This window comes from Silene latifolia, chromosome 2 (assembly GCF_048544455.1).
Source record: "Silene latifolia isolate original U9 population chromosome 2, ASM4854445v1, whole genome shotgun sequence".
NCBI lineage: Eukaryota > Viridiplantae > Streptophyta > Magnoliopsida > Caryophyllales > Caryophyllaceae > Silene > Silene latifolia.
The window spans coordinates 150,232,240-150,244,784 of record NC_133527.1 but is presented as its reverse complement, the minus strand read 5'-3'; the positions used below and the strand labels follow the sequence as shown (position 1 = coordinate 150,244,784).

At 40.8% G+C, this 12,545-nt stretch overlaps 1 non-coding gene across 1 annotated transcript; it reads right to left on the bottom strand.

Annotated features, from left to right (window-relative positions):
* Positions 1-3,971: 3,971 nt before the first annotated feature.
* LOC141645237 (small nucleolar RNA R71) lies at positions 3,972-4,078 on the bottom strand. Its single transcript, XR_012544820.1, has one exon. It is a non-coding gene; the product is annotated as a small nucleolar RNA R71 (small nucleolar RNA).
* Positions 4,079-12,545: the final 8,467 nt, after the last annotated feature.

The window sequence follows — 12,545 nt, the reverse complement described above, 5'->3', positions numbered from 1 at the left end:
CCAAAAAGTATGCCCTTTGATCCTTTTAGAGATTTATAAGTCCTTGCACTAACTGTTAAGGACACCAACCCCAACAGTAAGAACTTTGAGGTATATACAGATGCTTTAAAGAATGGATTGGGATGTGTGTTGATGCAGAATGGGAAAGTAATTGCCTATGCTTCTAGGCAATTGAAGCCTTATGAGGAGAACTATCTGACACATGATCTGGAGTTGGGTGTAGTTGTGTTTGCTCTCACGATTTAGAGGCACTATCTTTATGTGGTGACCTTTAAGGTGTTTTCAGATCACAAGAGTCTCAAGTACATCTTCACTCAAAATGAGCTGAACATGAGAGAGAGGAGATGGATGGAGCTGATAGGGTATTATGACATGGATATTATATACCATGAAGGGAAAGAAAACGTAGTTGCTGATGCGTTGAGCAGGAAGAGTGTGCATTCTTTATGCACATCTATGTCTTTGATGAGGTTGAGAGATGAGGTACAGAAGATGGGGATACATGTGATTCAGAAAGGAGATGCTAGAGGGGACTTGATAGTGGAGCCGAATCTTTATGATGACATTCGCAGGAAACAGGCTTTGGATCCTAAGATTGAGGAGTGGAGAGATGGAGTGGAGAAGGGGACAATGTCTCATTTCTCTATTCATACACATGGTAGTATGAGGTTTGATGGGAGGTGGTGTGTTCCGAATGATGAGGAGCTGAAAAAGATAATCATGTTAGAGGCTCATTGCACACCATATTCAGTACATCCAGGTGGTGACAAGTTGTATAAATATTTGAAAAAAAAAACTTTCTAAGGGACTGGGATGAAGAAGGAAACAGCTGAGTTTGTGGCTTGATGTTTCAAATGTCAGAGGGTTAAGGGAGAGGAACGACAACCACAAGGTAAGATTCAGTCTCTTGAGGTACCCGAGTGGAAGTGCGAATATATCTCTATGGATTTCATAGTGGGTTTACCGAGGAGTCAGCATGGTAACAACATGATTTGGGTAATAGTAGACCGTTTGACTAAGTCAGCTCACTTTATTCCGATGAAAGATACTTGGACCAAGATACAGCTAGCTTTGGCTTATAGGAAACATGTGGTTCGTTTACACGGGGTGCCTAAGGATATAGTGTCAGACAGAGATGCGAGGTTTATATCACGGTTTTGGTGAGAGTTGCAGGATTTGATGGGGACTACCTTGAAGATGAGCACTACTTTTCATCCTGTGACAGATGGGCAGACAGAGAGGACTATCAAGACCATGAAGGATATGTTACGGGCTTGTGTGATGCAGTTTGGTGGTAGCTGGGAGGATAGGTTGGATCTTATTGGGTTTTCATATAACAACAGCTATCACACGAGTATTGGCATGGCACCGTTTGAGGCTTTGTATGGGAGGAGGTGTAGGAGTCCGATTTGTTGGGATGATAGAGCTGAGGTAGTGGTTCTAGGACCACAGATTGTTCAGGATATGATAGAACAGGTTTAGCTGATTAGGCAGAAGATGAAAGCAGCCAAGGATCGACAAAAGAGTTATGCGCACTTACATCGTCGTGACATATAGTTTCAGATTGGGGACAAGGTTCTGTTGAAAGTGTCTCCTATGCGTGGGGTTATGGGGTTTGGTAAGAAAGGGAAGCTGAGCCAGAAGTTCATAGGACCGTATGAGATTTTGGATCGTGTGGGTGAGGTTTCTTACCAGTTAGCGCTACTAGCAGCTTTGGATAGGGTGTGATGCGTGTCCTAAATATGATGTTTCACACCCCATTTACACGCATTTCAGAGCTCATTTGTGTAGTTTATGCTACTATTTGCCCCATTTCGTCTACTTTCGTATTTTTATGTAATATTGCAGATTTATGCGGAAATGAGTAGAAATTGAGCCAAATCCGTCCCCGAGTATCGTGCATTACATTTGACGTGAAGTATTTACTCAAGAAACGAGCTTGGTGCGCATTTCGAGGCCCGAAAGACAGATCCACGAGAAGTTAGAACTCAATTATCAGCAACTTCAGTCGATCGACCGCTGCCCTCAGTCGATCGACCAACTCACGAGTTCCAGAAGCTACTGTTCAGTGAAGAGCAGTCGATCGACTGCCTTGTGTGGTCGATCGACCAAGCCGCTATTTCTGACATGAATAAGAAGATCAAGAATTAAAAGCCCATTGTGCATTAGGTTTTGAAATAAGAACTACGTTGTATTCCTATATAACGTAGCTTTAGCATTCAGAATAATTATCGAGTTTTTCAGTTTTTTTTATCAGTTTTAGATCACCAAACTTATTAGGGTTCTTAGTTTATAATTATTTCCTTCAATAAAGTTACTTTGGCATTCGGTTTCTTGGATCTTTCCTTTACAATTCTCCTTCACGGTACTCTCCTGTTCTTATATTCAGTTTAATCGCTTTATTTCGTTGTAGTATAGAATTGCTAGTTAGTTTCCTGAAGCCAAAATTATCATTTATGCTATTTGTTTGTTCAATTATTTCAAGCATGAATTCAGTAGTTTATTTCATTAATCTTGTTGTTATTTTCATAATAGTCATGAGTAGCTAAATTGTTCGTGCTAGGATGTAGTGAATCTGTAGATTAGGCTGCATTAAAATTAGCATGACCTGAAATCGCATGTCGGTCGATCGACTGGGTTCCCCGGTCGATCGACTGGCCACGCTGAGATTGTCTTCGTTTTAATTGATTTAAATTCTATTTTTGACGAATCGAGTGCACGCGACTAGTTGAATGCTTAGGAAATGACTGACCTATTAGATCGAAAGATAGGGAAGGTTGTTAGACTAACAATTAAAATGACTAAACTATGCTAAGATCAAAATATAGGTAAAGTTTAGGTTTTTAGTCACTTTTCAGGACGAGAGTTAGTACTAGTGATATTAGGGACATGTAGCGAGATCGAAAGAGGCTACTTGTGAGAGTGGACCGGGAGGACCTCTTATTTTCCCGTCTCACGTGATTGTTTTAGACCTACCTAGTTTGCTGCCGCCGAAACTATAGTGAACCGACCATCCTTGCACCCCTTCAATATCTGTTTTCATCCGTTTATTTAGTTTATTGTCTTTTATTGCATTTAGCTGTAGACCAAATCAACTCAACCCCCACATTTGTTACCTTAGGACTTAAAATTAGATAACTAATAATTGCATCGCCTCTCTGTGGTTTGACCCTGTTACCACTAGCTTCTGTTAGTTTTAATAGGAATTATAAATTTTATCTTTGGTGCACACAACAACGGGCATCAAATTTTGGCGCCGTTGCCGGGGAGGCAATTGTTTAAAATTTTTAGTTGTTTTATTTTTAGTCCTTCTCTTATTTTAAGGGACATCTGTTCCTTAAACTTTTCTCATATTCTATTTGTAGTTTCTTCTTATGTGCAGGTCACAGGGTGGTGAATTACTACCGTTCAACCCCGAGATTGAGAAGACCTTGCGTGAGTTAAGACGATCATCTAGAGTACTGCCGACAGAGGAAGAACTGAGTACTCTGTCTAGTTACTACGAGAACGAGCTATTTGAGGAGGATCCACATTCATCTCCTGTTTCCACTTCTTCAGCTGAGACCGTCACATCTCCAGATTTTCCAGTCATGGCTGAAGAAGCGAGTATAGCCAGTCACTCTGAGCCGACAGATGCGAATCTTTACAAAGGATTCGCATTACCAGGGGAAGACAGAAAATTCGAGCCGAAGCCTTCGTATATTAGCTTCGTTGAGAGGAACCAATTCGGGGGAGCTTCAAATGAAGATGCAGCTAAGCACATGGAGACATTCATCGATTATTGCTATTCCATACCCCCACCAACCGGTGTGACCCAGGACCAGGTGAAGGAGACTATGTTTATATTCTCCCTTCGTGATGCTTCAAGGGAGTGGTACAGAGACCTGGATCGAGCTGCTAATGGGATCACTGACTGGAATTCCTTGGCCCTAGCATTCTACAAGAAATACTTTTCTGCCTCGAAGACGAATGCCATTAGAGCTCAGATCACGAGCTTTAAACAGGGTCCGGATGAGAAATTTCATGAGGCGTGGGTCCGTTTCAAGAAGCTGGTGCGAACCATTCCGCATCATGGGTTTGAGAAGTGGAGCCTATGCAATCAGTTCTATAATGGGCTCTATGACGATCAGAGAGCTATCCTCGATGCTGCAGCTAGTGGTAGGTTCCAGGAGAATGTTGGAGAGACTAAGGGGTGGAAAATAATCGATGACTTGGCCACCCATAAAGCTGAGTATAGGAATTCCAGGGGAAATCAGAGGAGAAGTGCTGAATCTAACTCTGTAGCTGCACTAGAGGCTCTCACGGCCAGATTTGATAAGTACGAGTTGGGAGGAGCTTCAAATGGAGGGATCTACCATGTGAATGCTGTTTCAGACGGTCCTTTCGTCTGCAAAAGATGTGGAGCTGAGGGACATGTTTCAGACAACTGTCCTAATCCCTTTGAGTCCTGTGCTGCTTTTCAAAATTATAGGCAGACAAACACTTACTTCGAGCCGAATACTCATCCCAACTTGAGATAGAGTAGCCAAAATGTCTTGAATCTGACTCAACCTCCACAGCAGCAGCAGCAGCAGAATTATGTGCCCCCTCATAAGCAACAACAGTTCCAAAAGCCTCCGTATGTCCCTCAGTAGCAACAGCAATCCCAAAATTCTGAATTTGCCGAATTGAATAATTTGTTGCTGAAAGAGTCTCAAGCTAGAGAGGCCGGGATGAATATGGTGGAGAGCCAAATTGCTCAATTGGCAAGCAAGAATACAACTCGAGTTCCGGGACATTTACGGACGCAAACAGACCAAAAGGAGACCCTTAATGCCATTACTTTGAGGAGTGGGTCTACCCTTGATGGGCCCGCTATGGTCGAGGACATTGCTGAAAAAGATGAGGCGGAACCGAGTCAGAAGAAAGCTGGAACGAACAGTGGAAAGGAAAAGACGTTTGCCAGGTATGTCAGTCGATCGACTGACATACCCAGTCGATCGACCAGTCCGCGACAAACAGTAGCTTCTGGTCCTGTAGAAGTCAGTCGATCGACTGACCAACCCGGTCGATCGACTGACAGCGCTGCTGAAAGTGATTCTTTTCGTCCTCCAATGCCTAATAACTTGAGGGATCACTTGTTTCTGGGTGCGACAACTCCGAAAATATTGAGTCAAGACCCAAATGCTGATGGGCCAGTTCCAGTTCCGAAGTACGACCCGATGACGGTTAATGGCTCACATTTGAGACGGTCTGAAGAGGGTTCGAGCTACAACAAAGAGAAGGTCGTGGATTTTCAGCCCAAATCCACTGATGCCGACATGAGAGATTTAGAGGAGAGCGCTAAGTTGCTTCTTTCAGCCCCTTATCCGGAGAGATTAGTGCCGACGAAGGAACAGGTATCGTTTAATAAATTTGAAAATGTTGTTCGTAGCTTAAACGTACAAGTTCCTTTTCTTGAATTAGTTAATCAAGTGCCTTCTTACATGAAATTTATGAAGCAACTTTTGTCTAAGAAGAAGTCACTTGAAACTGTGCATACTGTCGCACTAACTGAGGAGTCATGTTCTTATTTGACCCATACTGCACCCCATAAACTAGAAGACCCAGGTAGCTTTTCAGTCCCATGTAATATTGGCACCTTTCTTATTGAGAAAGCCTTGTGTGACCTAGGAGCCAGTATTAGTGTAATGCCTTTGAGTCTTGCTAGGAAGCTGAAATTGACTAGGTTTGCAGTTACCAACATGACCGTACAAATGGCTGATCGTTCTGCGGTCCAGCCTATAGGAGTCTTAGAAGACATTCTCGTGCAAATAGGAAAGTTCTTTTTCCTTGTTGACTTTGTCGTCCTAGATATGCCCGAGGATGACCACATTCCTATCATACTAGGTAGACCATTTCTGCACACTGCTGGTGCAGTTATTGATGTTGGCTCTGGGACTTTGACCTTTAAGGTAGGGAAACATTCCATCGTCTTTGCCCAGACGGCTAAGAAGAAAGACCCCATGTGGCCAATCACTTGTAATACGGTTTCTGAGAAGAAATCTTATTTTATACTTCTTGATATACCTATTCCTGTTGTGACACCTCCGCCCCAGATTGGGAGCAAATTGGAGGAAGATTCTTCTGTTTTGGATATTGCAGGAGCTGGTTTGAGGAAGGAAAAGCTACATGTTACTCCAGCTGCAAAGGAGCCAATAATTCAACGAGGCGGTCTAGGATGCCTTAGCTATGGCACGGATGAGGAGCCCGATGATGAGCCAGTCAAAGTGACGGATTCCGATTTAGACTCTGACGAGCTAGAGGAGGTCATAGATTGGGAAGATGTCCGACATGTTAATCCGTCGAGTTCTGCGGATATTGGAGCTAAGAAGAGTGCAGCTGAGAAGATGAGCACTGTTGAGGCTACCTCTAGTAGCCAGAAGCCGACCAAGTGGGCCATTCCGTGGCCGTTCTTGATCAACTACTAGTTGATTGAGATTTTACAAATATTTTATTGCTTTAGACCCTTTCTAGTGCTTTTGTGTGCGCGAGACTTCGCATTTTATAAGCTTGCTTAAGATTTTATACACTTTAGGTAGTTACTTTGGGTTTTGCGCAATTTTGGGCGCGTTATTATGTGTGTTTGAAGGTCTATAGACCATACTAGCTCAAGTTATTGAGCTAATTCGAAGAAATCAGAAAGTTACAGCAGTTTTTCTAGTCGATCGACTGCCCCCTATAGTCGATCGACTGCCTGCTATGTTCGATCGACCATATTCGCTGCTGTACCTATTCTCGACCTTTCCCCTGCTGTGTTTGGTCGTTTTGCAGAATTGAGGGAGTCTTCCCTCCTCTTTATTCTCCGCTTAATTTCTATTTTCTTCCATTTTCTCATTTTCGCACATAATTTTACCGTCCCAAGTTTTGCTTTCTCGGAATTATGCGTGGTATTGTTTGTCTTTCCAGGTACTCATTGGTAGCACTGCTAGCTACTGAAACCTCCTAGCTCACGCTGGTTTGGGGAGGTTTCCTTTTGCTACGCTTAAAGTCTTGTGAGTTTCCGAGTTCTTAGTTCATGTTTTGTGTACTTAATTTTCTTGCAAACTCCCGTTTTCCTTTTTCTACACTACATGATTTTGCACAAAGGGGACATTGTGTAATTTGGTTTGGGGAAGGGTTTTGCGTTGCATTTCATATTTGCTTGCATTCACGTTCACATTTTTTGTTTTGCATTGTTGTTTATTTTCCTTATATATACAAAAAATTCCAAAAATTCAAAAAATTTCAAAAAAATTGCACGTTTATTTTAGCATATAGGTCGAGTCGGAACAATAGTATTTCAATGATGACATTGCATTTGCATCTGTTTTTTGCCTAAGCCTTGCTAATTGACATGTTATTAGTAGGATCATATATGCATAGTCTACGAGTTTTCGTTAATTATTTGCTGGACTTGAGACTTGGCTTAGAATTTTGGCAAACTAAATCATTTTCTGAGATTTAAAGCCTATAACTGGTGACATCCATGACCAGTTTATCTAGGATTGTGAGTAGTTCTCCTTATGAGATATGTTACATAAATATGCATAAATATGAATTTGATCTGCTTAATACCTGTATGCATTCGGTTTGTGGTTAGTTGACACATGTGGTAGAGGTTTTCCTTTATTCATTTTGCCCATAAGCTCTACACTGCCAGAAATAGCCTTTTTGCCCCGTTACTACATCCTACATTTAGCCTGCCCTTGTCAAGCTAGTAGTCTAGTTTTGGGATTATTACTATGTTTTTCGTGGCATTTGCTCATTTTGAGATGTTGTTGGGAAGATGAAGAAAGGAAGGAAAAAGAAGAAAGAAAAAAATTGAAAAGGAAAAAAGAAGAGAAAAGAAAAATGATTCAAAAAAGAAAAAAAAAAGAGTACTGTACTGTAGACGTGGTCGATCGACTGCAGCCCGAAAAGGGAGAAGAAGGAAAAGAAAAAATCAATTCGCATAATTCAAGGTCTTTATTATATGGCGATTTTTGCTCCCATGTTGCATTTGTATCTTATGGGGAGTTAGTTGATTGATTACTACGGAGATTGTGAGTTTTGTGCTTGCTAATAGCACCGGTTTCATCGAAGATTTTGAGCAAGAAGTTGGATATTGTCATATGGTTTTGTTAGGATACTAGCTTGATCACCTGTACCTCCACGTGTCCATAATTGTTTTGACCCTTCTTACCCATTACCTCACATATCCCTTATTTACCTCGGCATGTGTCATGGTCCTTTGTTTGGTTGGAATGCATATGTACGGTTGTAGAGATTACTTTCATATGATATTGCAGGCATGTTCTTATAGGTCGTAGTTAGGTGAGAGTCACTACAAAGTAAATTCTTTCTATCTTTTACATATACTCACCTGTATTTATTGAGTGATTTGAGCGACCCGTGAGAGTCCATATTGATAAGTCTCTATCGTTGACGGTTCAAAAGTTTTTGACGACTTCATAACTCGTTTGCATGATTCACATTTCTAATTGATTGTTGGTTGTTGCATTAAATTGGTTTAGACCTTACAATTTGCATTTCGCTCTGAGATCGAACTCGTTCCATTAGGTTTTAGGATCGAGTCTAGTTCTTGCTTGGGGACAAGCAAGGGTTTGGTTTGGGGAAGTTTGATGCGTGTCCTAAATATGATGTTTCACACCCGATTTTACACGCATTTCAGAGCTCATTTGTGTAGTTTTTGCTACTATTTGCCCCATTTTGTCTACTTTCGTATTTTTATGTAATATTGCAGATTTATGCGGAAATGAGTAGAAATTGAGCCAAATCCATCCCCGAGTATTGTACATTTCATTTGACGTGAAGTATTTACTCAAGAAACGAGCTTGGTGCGCATTTCGAGGCCCGAAAGACAGATCCACGAGAAGTTAGAAGTCAAGTATCAGCTACTTCAGTCGATCGACCGCTGCCCCCAGTCGATTGCCAACCCACGAGTTCCAGAAGCTACTGTTCAGTGAAGAGCAATCGATGGACTGCCTTGTGTGGTCGATCGACCAAGCCGCTATTTCTGACGTGAATAAGAAGATCGAGAATTAAAAAGCCCATTGTGCATTAGGTTTTGAAATAAGAACTACGTTGTATTCCTATATAACGTAGCTTTAGCATTCAGAATAATTATCGAGTTTCATTCTGTTTTTTTTATCAGTTTTAGATCACCAAACTTATTAGGGTTCTTAGTTTATAATTATTTCCTTCAATAAAGTTACTTTGGCATTCGGTTTCTTGGATCTTTCCTTTACAATTCTCCTTCACAGTACTCTCCTGTTCTTATATTCAGTTTAATCGCTTTATTTCGTTGTAGTATAGAATTGCTAGTTAGTTTCCCGAAGCCAAAATTATCGTTTATGCTATTTGTTTGTTCAATTATTTCAAGCATGAATTCACTAGTTTATTTCATTAATCTTGTTGTTATTTTCATAATAGTCATGAGTAGCTAAATTGTTCGTGCTAGGATGTAGGGAATCTGTAGATTAGGCAGCATTAAAATTAGCATGACCTGAAATCGCATGCCGGTAGATCGACTGGCCACGCTGAGATTGTCTTCGTTTTAATTGATTTAAATTCTATTTTTGACGAATCGAGTGCACGCGACTAGTTGAATGCTTAGGAAATGACTGACCCATTAGATCGAAAGATAGGGAAGATTGTTAGACTACCAATTAAAATGACTAAACTATGCTAAGATCAAAAGATAGGTAAAGTTTAGGTTTTTAGTCACTTTTCAGGACGAGAGTCAGTACTAGTGATATTAGGGACCTGTAGCGAGATCGAAAGATGCTACTTGTGAGAGTGAACCGGGAGGACCTCTTATTTTCCCGTCTCACGTGATTGTTTTAGACCTACCTAGTTTGCTGCCGCCGAAACTATAGTGAACCGACCATCCTTGCACCCTTTCAATATCTGTTTTCATCCGTTTATTTAGTTTATTGTCTTTTATTGCCTTTAGCTGTAGACCAAATCAACTCAACCCCCACATTTGTTACCTTAGGACTTAAAATTAGATAACTAACAATTGCATCGCCTCCCTGTGGTTCGACCCTGTTACCACTAGCTTCTGTTAGTTTTAATAGGAATTATAAATTTTATCTTTGGTGCACACAACGACGGGCATCAGGGTGCATAATGTGTTTCATGTGTCTCAGTTACGGAAGTATGTGAGCGATCCTTCCCATGTTCTAGAGGTGGAGAACATAGAGTTAGATGAGTCCTTGTCTTATCTTGAGGTACAAAAATAGATTCTTGGTCGCAAGGTTCGGAAAACTAGGAAAGGGGAAACAGTGTTGCTTAAGGTTCTATGGTCTAATCATGAGGTTGAGGAAGCTATGGAGGCGGAAGAGGCCATGAGGGAACAGTATCCGTCTCTCTTTGATCAGGTATGTGTGGTTACGGGGACGTAACCGTGTTTCTTTTAGGGGGGTAGGAGGTGATCGCATAACGTTTTGGTATGGTTTATGTTGGTTTTGGTAAAGTTACTAGTTGCTTCGAGTCGGTTTGAGTTTTAGTTGGGAGTTTTGTTTAGAGTTTTTAGTTGCGTTGTTGTATCGTGGTTGAGTTAGTAAGTTTGTTTTTGTGTATGGGTTGAACTTTGGGGACGGAGTTCTTTTTAAGGAGGGAAGACTGTAATACTACGGTTTTCTATGTCTATGGGTACTCTATCGAGTGGGGCTTACTCTTTCGAGTAAGTATGTTTTTATACGAAATAGTAGTCTGCCTGATGGGTACTCGATCGAGTAAGTCACTTACTCGATCGAGTAAGTTGGTCTTACGGGTTATTTTAGCCGGGATTTGTTAATAAGGCGTGATTAGTATTTAAGCGTTTCCATCACTTTCTTAATCACTTTTGATTTTCTAAAAACCTTTCAAAGAGAGAAAGAGTTACATTGCTTTGTTCTTCGCATTATTGTCAAATCCCGAAGGGTAAGGTTGTCGGATCGTCACGTTCTTTACGTCGTTGAGTTTTTCGTGTCGAGGGTAAGATCCTTGTATAGTTTTTATTTTGTTTCGTTGATTTTTTTAAATCTCTAATTGGGTAGATCGGGGGTTTTGGGAGTATTATGTTTATTAGATGGTAATTGTATGAATATGTGATTATAGGAGGAGATTTCTTAGAGGAGCATTTTTTATTAGCTGCTTGTGACGGTCTCGTGATTGCTTATTCCAGGTAGGGTTTCCCTACACGGTTATTGATTACATGGTTGTTAATGTTGTTGATTCATATCGTATTGGAATTGGTAATTGGTAATTATTGTTGTATAATGTGGTTGGTTGCGATTGTCTGTGGTTCTCGAGGTGCGTCCTCAGATGAGTGGAGTCACTTGCGGGAGTGGCTTCATGCCCTTGATTCGCCCTCTGTGGAACCAGCCGCATAAGGGGATGTGCACATTAAGGAGCATGGGTTATCGCTCGGACGAGATGAGCGGGGCTTAGGTGGTAACGACAGTGGTCCCTCACTGGCGGTGAGGAATACTTGTTGCGATGGGTATTCTGGCAGTAATACACACTTCAGAGTGTAGTCAGGTGTGTGGAGTTATGATGGAGATTGGGTGATTTGTGTATTGTTTCTGTTGTACTGTTTTTGTGTAATCAGTGACTGACCCCGTTTAATTGTTTTAAAAACTGTGGTGATCCATTCGGGGATGGTGAGCAGTTATTGAGCAGGTATGAGATGGATGCGCATGGGATAGCTTGGTTGAGTTATCACGAGATGTCTAGAAGTCTTCCGTTGTATCTTAAACATTTGTTTACTTTAGTTGGTTAATCTTTTTGGAATAGTTGTATTTTTATTTAACAGTTTTGGTATTAGACATGTATCGCTTTAAATTCATTTAATAAAGTACGTTTCATTATTGTCTATTTGATATACATTGCCTCGGGTAACCGAGATGGTAGCGTTCCCATGCTTTAGGTGGTCCTGGTAAGGCACTTGGAGTATGGGGGTGTTACATACTCGATCGAGTGCTGCAAGGCTCGATCGAGTACCTTTGCTTTTTGGGTCTAAAACGTAGCTGGCTTGGATGGAATTGCGCTGTTGGACATTTCTCCTATTTTTGCAGCTAGTTTGGGGGAACTCCTACGCTCTTACCCGATATTCTCTTTCCTTGTATCTACTTTTATTGTATTATCTCTAGTTATTTCCTATTCCTTTTGTTAGAAGTGTCCTTTAGGTTGCTGGAAATTTGTGTGTGATTGTTATGCTATAGGCGTCACAGTGAGGACACTGTGACATTTAGGTTTGGGGGAGGAGTCTTTAATCATGTTGTGTGATTTATTTATGTTGTGTGCTTTACTTTATGTTGTGTGCATTTATATCAAAAATCCATAAAAATTAAAAATTTTATAAAATCCAAAAACATGTTTTTACTTTGTTTTAAGTCGAGTCTTGGTGAATTAAATAATAATGATGTTAAAATTGCATTGTTTTGGCATTTGAATCCCAATTTAGTTGTCCATGTACATTGTTTTGACTTGTTATTTATGAAAACAAAGCTCATAACTCGAGTCTTGATCGTATTTGACATGCCTTATATTGATTAGAT